Below are 8,772 nucleotides of genomic sequence, written 5' to 3'. Positions count from 1 at the left end.
CACACCTTTTGCGCAATCTGGCTCTCCTGACGTATTTCCGGAAAAATCTGAGCGTATTTACTTAGAGCATTTCGTATCTGAGTGTACTAGCAGCCAAATGCTTTCATAAAATTTATTTGAGAGCGATTTATAACTAAAGTATATTTATAGCATTATATAGTTAACCATTATAGTAATGGCTTCCAGAAAGTTTAAATATCAACAGCGGAAATAAAGTAGTTAAGCTGAACATTGCTGTGTCCAGTTATGTGAGGACTCCTCAAAGTTCAACTCTGTATGAGTTTCCAAATGTTTTTTGTGGAGGAAAAACACGCAGGAAATGGATTCACAACATTCGGCGCGAGCGATTTAACATCACTTCTCATACACGGATCTGCAGTCATTTTAAAAGTGATGATTTGATCGTGCTATTGAGCCTTAAGTGCGTCGCTGGCTTTGAAAGGACGTTGCCTTATCCAGTGAACCAAGTATTGCATTTAGTTTTGTTTAGGTATAAATAATATTGACATGTATATAATCAACTTTTATTCAGTGTTGCCTGCACTGCAGGAATGTAAATAATGACTTTACACATTTGCAATGCAGTAATGTATTTAAATATACTGTAAATAACTTTTATTTAGTGTTGCATGCACTGCAGGAATGTAAACATGTAAATATAAATGACTTTGAACATTTGCAATGCAGTAATGAATGTAAATATACTGTAATTAACCTTTATTCAGTGTTGCATGCATTGCAGGAATGTAAACATGTGGCTTTGAACATTTACAATGCAGTAATGTATTTAAATATACTGTAAATAACTTTCATACAGTGTTGCATGCACTGCATGAATGTAAAACTAAATGACTTTGAACATTAACATTGCAGTAAAGTATGTATGTAATATACTGTAAATAACTACCTTAACTTCAGAAATGTAAACATGTAAATATAAATAACTATCAAGCAAACAGATGTGTCAAGGCTGTATCCAAATAGTTGCAGAGGTTGTAGTTATGGGGCATCTTGATAGCGATTAAGGTTGCGTGTTGTTGCTGCTGGTATGACAGCACACTTCCATACTAAACTCTGCCAAAGCCAAAATCCACCAAAAAATTGACATGTGACATCCTGATAGTGGTGACCGAAGGGGCTACAGCACTGGCAAGGTCCTTAAACGCCTCTGCTACTTTGAGGACTGTGAGGTCAGGCAGCTTACAGGTGACACTCTTTTAAAAGGTACTCCTGAAATGAAAAAAGGTCAATTCCTATCATTTTAGTCTGTAAAATCTTTCGCAGTTTTTTATCAAATACTGCTTCTTATTACATGGCATTTGCAATACTTCTAATCGTCTGATGTCCTGAATGTCACACCGCAGCCTCAATCTGGACAGGACTATTGTTTTGTACATTGTAATGGATTGTTCTGTAATAACCACTCGTATGGACTTTATCTGTTACATAAACATTTTCAGTGAAATAAGCCTGATCTCATACAGTATGTCTTTTGTGAAGTATATATGTGTGTCTGCGTGTGTGTGTGTGTGTGTGTGTGTGTGTGTGTGTGTGTGTGTGTGTGTGTGTGTGTGTGTGTTTGTGTGTGTGTGTGTGTGTGTGTGTGTGTGTGTGTGTGTGTGTGTGTGTGTGTGTGTTAAATACTACATTGCAAAATTTTTGTGTTGTACCTTAATACATCAGCAAGCTTCCTTTCTTTGGAGACAGAACCTCTGAAAATACACAGAAAACACACAGTGGCCATGTTAACATTAATAAAAATTACAGCAAAGTTTGGAATACTACATTACAGTAAAATGTAGATTAAATAAAAATTACCATTGTTCTAGGTCTGTGTCAGCTCTCAACCGTTTCAGTACAGCTGTGAAATTCACTGATGACAACCTCTGAGTAGTGCAACAATGTGCTGTCCCAGCAACACAAGAACAACTGCTCTGAGACAGTATTACACGACGAGAGTCCTTTAATACAATCGGTGAATAAATGACATTAAACAATATCAAGAATTAAGAATCAATGTTATATGTAAACTGATTCTAAATATGTAAACTCTATTTACTAGGCTACTGTCATTAAACTGAAGCACTTATGAACAGATTTAGCCTGTCTATGCACAGATGTAGAACCCACAAAAACGTCTGCTTAAAATGCATTTTAGCTGTCTTTTGTGTTTTCATATAGACTCAGTTTATGTTGTTTGACTTTCTCATCGACCTGAAACAAGTCGCCCTCACCCTGATCTCTCATGCAGTGACCTGATCCTTACTGAAAAAATACTCACAGTCAGTAACAATCTTATTCCTGTACGTACATTGCAAAAACAAACACTTTATGGCATAACATAAAGACTACTGTAAGTGTTTACTATTTAACTAAATAGATAAATAATACAAAGATCAATATTAACCTTGTCAGAAACAGAGACGAGGATTAAGCATGAGATGAGAATACTTAACGTACTCTCAAAGTTGTTGATTTAACTTTAAAAAACACTTCTCCTTCTTACTGTTGTAAGACAGTCTGTCTTGCAACACGATTAACGTCATTCACGTTAATCGCTGGAATCTCTTGTAAACAGCGAGTGTAATGTGTGTTATTTTAGCGATATTAAATTATGAAACAATATGAAATAAAGTAATAACTTACACGTATATCCCGCACTTCGTTCGCCATGCTTGGTTGATGATGTGAAGCTTCATTTCAGTTGATTGCGCAAAAGGTGTGCAATGCTAAGCTCCTTGAGTGCTGCGCTCTTGGTGGGTTATGATTGGTTGAATGGTAAGCTTGCATCTGATTGGCTAAAGAGTACGAGTGACCCACGTTGGAGAAGCACGCTGCCACCAAAGTCTCAAAAAACACACACACGAATTCAAAGCAATTCACACACGAAAAAGACGATTCGTACATTCACAGTCATGATAAACTCACAATTTAAAACTTTTCATACACAGTTCTACATTTGTGAATTGTTTTTTTCGTTTGTGAAACGTATTTTATGAATATGAATTTTTATTTTGTGTATGCACATCGTTTTTTTTGCGAATATATATATTTTTGTGTATGTGAATTAGATTTCATGCATGTGAAATTGTCTACGCATGTGTGAATCATGCGGATCCGCCCCGGAGCTTGAATCAGACTTTTAATGATGGATGCAGCGCGGAGCAACGGCTGGTCTGTGATCCGCCTTTGTTGCGGATTCGTCACTGCGCGCAAGTGGACGCCGACACGGGTCCGTTGCGGAAGCCCCGATACATCCGCGGCTGATCCGCCACAGAGTCCTTTTGCTGTGTGGGATGCATCTCGGACAGCTTGGGGGTGAGTAAATAATTTTTGGCCGAACTATCCCTTTAAGTCACTTCCGTATTGGCTTCATCAGAGAGATGGGAAGGTTGCCCCTCGGTGTGTGCCTTAAGCCGCCTTTCCACTACACACGACATACGGAAACGACAGCCGGAGTTCGCCCCCTAGTGGCAGTCGTAATGAAGTTTCAGTTTAATCACATATGGGAGAGAAGCAGGGACGTGCACAGACATTTTGAGGGGCAGGGGCTCAAGTGAAATAAAGGGCACTTCTCATAATTATGTATTTTTTTCTTTTTTTAACAAAAAAGTATATATATTAACGCAACTCTGACTTCCATTTAAAAAAAATATTTAAAAAGTTAATTAATTTTATCTTCCTCAAACTCACGCAATTGTTTCATTTTCAAAAGATGTCTACAAAATAATCAGTTCACGCAGAAACCATGGTCTCCTTAGTATGCTAGGTTTACAGAGCAGCAAAGGAAACCATTACACGACAATGTGCATTTTTTGAAAACATTTTCTACTTGTTTCAAGTAAATATTTAGAATAACCTAAATAACTGCATCAAGCAGAGGGGCTTGTTTTACTTATAATTTTTTTATTATTTTGCACAAGGCACTACATCATTTTAATTATTTTGGTGTTATCAGAATACACAACACTTTAAAATCAACATAAATATGCACTCTAAACTGAAGAGGGCTGTTGCTGTATTTTGTTAACTTCACTGAAAAAAATTCACTGCAAAAATGATTAACAAAATACAGCAACTAAAAAATAATTTTGAATGTTTCATGTTAACTTATTTTTACTTAGTTGTATTTATTAATGTACCAGATGCAGTTACTCAGATTTACTAAATTATTAGAGTTTATCCTCCATCTGTTTGCATCTGTAGATTTCTTCTAAATTCACCAATTTAGATTTCTAAATTTAAGGGCGACAGACTCTTGATGTAAGTCGAGGTGTACGCCCCAACATTAAATTACACATTAATTTACAAATTTGTTTAAATGCTAAAAACAAAGTTGTGACTTCTGAGTTAGCGCTACATGTCAATACATGCTATATGCTAACGTTTAGCTAAAGTTCTATTAGTTAACAATTAGTTGTTACTCAAAATCTGTATTTTCGTCTGATAAGGGCTCAACATATAAGGTCTGTTTACTAATGTGAGCTTCTGGCATGACCCTCAGAGCAGAGCCAATCAGAGCAGAGCTCAACATTATTATTCATGACCCTTTCAAATAGGGCAAAAATAGACCATTTCATTCAAATGACAAATTCTAGGGTTGTAAACGGACATTTTATGGCAACACATCCTATGGCACCTTTAATCTTAGGTTTCATATTTATTAGGGTTACACATGTCAGAAACAACAAATATAGATTAGACCTATTTTATTTGTATTTTATATTTTACTTTTTTGTGACGTCAGTGAAAATTCTGACTGGGCAAGTAAAATACTGAACCATCAGATTTCTTCCCAATCTCCTCCAGCACTCCAAGATAACACATTATATTTAACAGCCATTACAAAAAAACGCAAACTAAAAAAGCTTACTATTGTAGTTAGCAATTATATTATTGTTTGTGCTTTATTATTTTATGAGCAGTCTGTTTAAACTACATACAGTACACTATACGGTTTCAAGTTTGCAACTCTTCAGGTTAATATGGGATTGCCGTGGAAAACGATGTCCCTGAATCGTTATGTGTGACAACGTGTTCCATTTTTGTGCATAAAAGTGTTAATTTAAGAATATTTTCTTCCTCAGTCACTTACCAGTAACCTGCCTGCATATCGCGTCTCATTTGGACTGTCAGAGCTTTGGCGTTTCTTACAAGCACGAATGCAGCCTACAATACACGAGTATAGACCAACCAATCATAAAGCGAAGTAGGTTAGAGAGGCGGGACTTAAGAAAGATAAAGCCAATCATATTAGCGATGTGAGTTTTGGAGGCGGGACTCATCTGTTAACCGTTTGTGTACCACAAAAAGCGCTATTTTCTTTTTACGAGTTTAAATCTCATTTAAATGTTTCCTGAATGAATTCATATTAAATTAAATAAGTAATAAGTTAAAAACACAAGAAACAGACAGACATCAGTTGTTATATGAATAAAGATCATATTATGTTTTTTTTTAAAAAGCACCCGAGAAAAAAAGGGCACTTTCTCTCCAGGAATTAAAAGGGCAGGTGCTCAAGCCCCCTTTGATGTCTATGTGTGCACGTGCCTGGAGAGAAGCTCATTCCAGCGCAAGAGGCTTCGGTGGGGGACGCAGGAAATACAAAAACCTGTAGATGGCAGTCGTGTTTCATGTAGGCCATACTGACGACAATTTGTGTGCTTGACTTCATGCTGAGCGTATACTGTATGATATTGAAGTAACATGACACGGAATTTCTGTGTTTAGGCGATAGACTTTGATGTCATACAAATGCAGGCTTTTTTGGCAAAAATTTCGTTGGTGAAGTTTTCTTTGCCTGTTACATAAACAGTCACATATTCTTCATAAAAATCTGACTCAAACGCGCATCATTTGTCTTATTTTTTACAGTTCAAGAGACGTGATGTATGATAACTGAGTCTTATAAAAAAAAAATAACTCGCGAAGACCTTTGAAGAGACCGAGCGCATTTACGCAATATCATTAACTAGTTTATCTAATTTTACATTTAGTTCATTTTTGCATCTGAACGTTTTAATATAAGGTAAGCGTGTTGTGTGTATTTCCTAATTATAAGCTTTTGGGAAATTGCACCAAAACTAAACGTGTATAAAAACATAAACAAGTAATTTAAATAAGCGAAAAATCTTTTTTATGAGCTCAAAATTTTGAATATAGCCTAATGTGCTATTGCAAAAAATTGCTCATCTCTAAAGGAGAATATTCATCTTTAAAGTTGAAGAAACAAAAAAGTAATGTATAAGCATTCGTCAAATATATATATATATATATAAGGGATGTGCCCGAAGCCGAATGCGTTATTCGGAAGGGCACGGATAATGGCTTTAAAACGAATAACGAATTCATCCGAATAACAGAAAAAATATTCGGCCAGACATAATCAAGTGTTTACTGTAACAGCTAAATTATAAAGCCCTTAAAGCACGTATAATATGTGTGTTAAGTGAATGAGTGTAATCTATAAAATTACATGAATGACATTTTCTGCGCGTCCCTTATTTAGAAACTTGAAATGTTTTGGAATTAGTTTTAAAACGCTCCTAATATCAAACTTCTTTTAATCCAACTGTAAAAAATTACACTTTTAGTTTTTTTTGTTTTATTTAATTAGACAAGATCAGAAAACCTTGATAAAATGCTGCACTCTGGTAATAAAATATTCGTTAATAACTCTGTGTCTTCGTGACTTTCGGTCATAGATGATCTTTTAATTACTTCAAGTTAAAGCCAGCTTCATTGTCAATCTAGGTGAATATAAAATAAACAAGTAAATAGATAAAAATATGAAAATGTAACATTTTAAAAGCAAAATTTATACTGAAGATTATTATGACATGAATTGCAATTAACATAAAAAAAGTTAGTAAATAACAGCTGAAACATTTGAATTACATCTTTTTAATTACCTCGTTTAAAATAATTTTGCTTGTTTTGAACTAAGTCCGAACTGAATTTTAAATAATAGAGCATACTGTTATTTGAAATTATAAACGAATATCTGATTATTTATTAATTTAGATGAAGATTAATGAGAGAGTTTTTTTAAACAATTCGTTCTGTTCGCGCAAACGCTGTAGGCTATGGTCTCCATTGACTTTGTATTGCAAAAGGCCGCCTCCTTGTCATTTCTGGCTTATAACAAAAAACTGAATAATGCCTAAAAGCTGCTTTGGGACAATATGTACAGCTAACAAGCCAAAGAACCCAGAAATACGTTTTTATAAGCTGTCGAGCCGCAAAACCCAGTCCCCAAGGAGAACAAAGTGGATCGCCGACTACGTTTCCCCCTATTGGACGCAGTTTTACTAATAGGAGTACTATGAAAAGTTGCCTGTTTCCATTTCTGTGTCTAAACGCTCGTTTTTTGAATTCGACAGCTTATAAAAAATTATTTATTTATTTTTTTGGCGTGTTAGATGTACACCTTGTCACACAGCAGCTTTTAGGTATTATTCTGTTTTTAAGTTTAATCTGTAAATAAGTTTTTATAAGCTGTCGACCCCAAAAAACGAGCGATTAAAGACACAAAAATGGATACAGGCAACTTTTCATAGTACTTCTATTAGTAGAACTGTGTCCACTAGGGGGAAACGTAGTCGGCGATCCACTTTATTCTCCTTAAAGGCTTTGTTTTACGGCTCGACAGCTTATAAAAACTTATTTCTGGGTTCTTTGGCTTGTTAGCTGTACATGTTGTCACAAAGCAGCTTTTAGGCATTATTCAGTTTTTTGTTATAAGCCAGAAATGACAAGGAGGCGGCTTCTCGCAATACAAAGTCAATGGAGACGGTTGGATTGATTTCCCCCCCGGTGGGCGTGGTTTTCAAATTTGCATAACGGCGCTCTGTCTCTATACTTATAATAATATATACTCTATTCGCGCAGCACGTAATCATCACGTTAAACAACCATCAGCAATATGACCAGATAGCCTATAGCCTATAGCCTACACACCACATTACATATAGAAAAAATTTATGAATATCCATAAATCTTTACAACATATTACATGTAACACCAGAGACATCTCTCAAACATTGCATTTTAAAGCAGTCAACAGAGGGATATGCATTGCCATGAGACACGTGCGCACGCACACACACACACGCACGCAGACTTTGAACCTACGGTACAGTGGAGGCAGCGCTGTCGTCTCTCCCTTTCCTCCTGTCAGTACTGCGGCAGGCTGCGTTTCTCCGAGCAGAAGCTCCTCATTAATAAAGTGTCCACTCGGAATTAAACTTGTGAGTGAGGTCCTTTTCAGAAGCAAGCTGAATCACCGCAGTGAACAAGTCCATATCTTCTGAATGTAGTCTGTTAGGCCCGGGGTCGGGCTCCACGTTAGAGGTCTTCACGGGTCCACTTAGATCCGAAAACCCGAGGTCCGACCCGAGACCCGATCGGGTTCGGGTCTAAACGTTTCACATGTGCCTCGGACACGGGTCGGGTACAACAATAGCGGCAGCGGGTCTCGGGTCATTTAAAAATTAATGTGTTTTTTCTGAACGGACCCGAGAAGACCCGAACTCTCTCACCTTTGTGCGTCAATGTCCTTTTCAAACCTCTCCTCTGTGTGCCAAGAGCGCTTGCGACATTGTGTGGTGGTCGGAAGGTTCATTGTCGTTGAGACAAACATGTCAGTCAATTATAAATGTACATTTTAGCGACTTACGTTGGTGTCGTCGTCAGATAACAAAGTAAAACGAATGGAGCAGCTCGCCAAATTGGTTGCAAGGCCACCGGAGTTTCTTTCTGTCTGACTGCTGC

General features: G+C 36.7%; 1 long non-coding RNA gene across 1 annotated transcript; it reads right to left on the bottom strand.

The window, feature by feature from the left end:
• Positions 1-667: 667 nt before the first annotated feature.
• Positions 668-2,306, bottom strand: LOC141369013 (uncharacterized). The gene is made up of 3 exons (XR_012372472.1): positions 1,819-2,306; positions 1,671-1,712; positions 668-1,230 (listed from the first exon to the last, which is right to left on the bottom strand). It is a non-coding gene; the product is annotated as an uncharacterized lncRNA (long non-coding RNA).
• Between the last annotated feature and the right edge of the window lie 6,466 nt (positions 2,307-8,772).

The sequence above is a fragment of the Misgurnus anguillicaudatus genome, chromosome 12 (assembly GCF_027580225.2).
Source record: "Misgurnus anguillicaudatus chromosome 12, ASM2758022v2, whole genome shotgun sequence".
Lineage (NCBI taxonomy): Eukaryota > Metazoa > Chordata > Actinopteri > Cypriniformes > Cobitidae > Misgurnus > Misgurnus anguillicaudatus.
The sequence above is the reverse complement of the archived record's forward strand: the minus strand, read 5'-3'. Positions and strand labels throughout refer to the sequence as shown.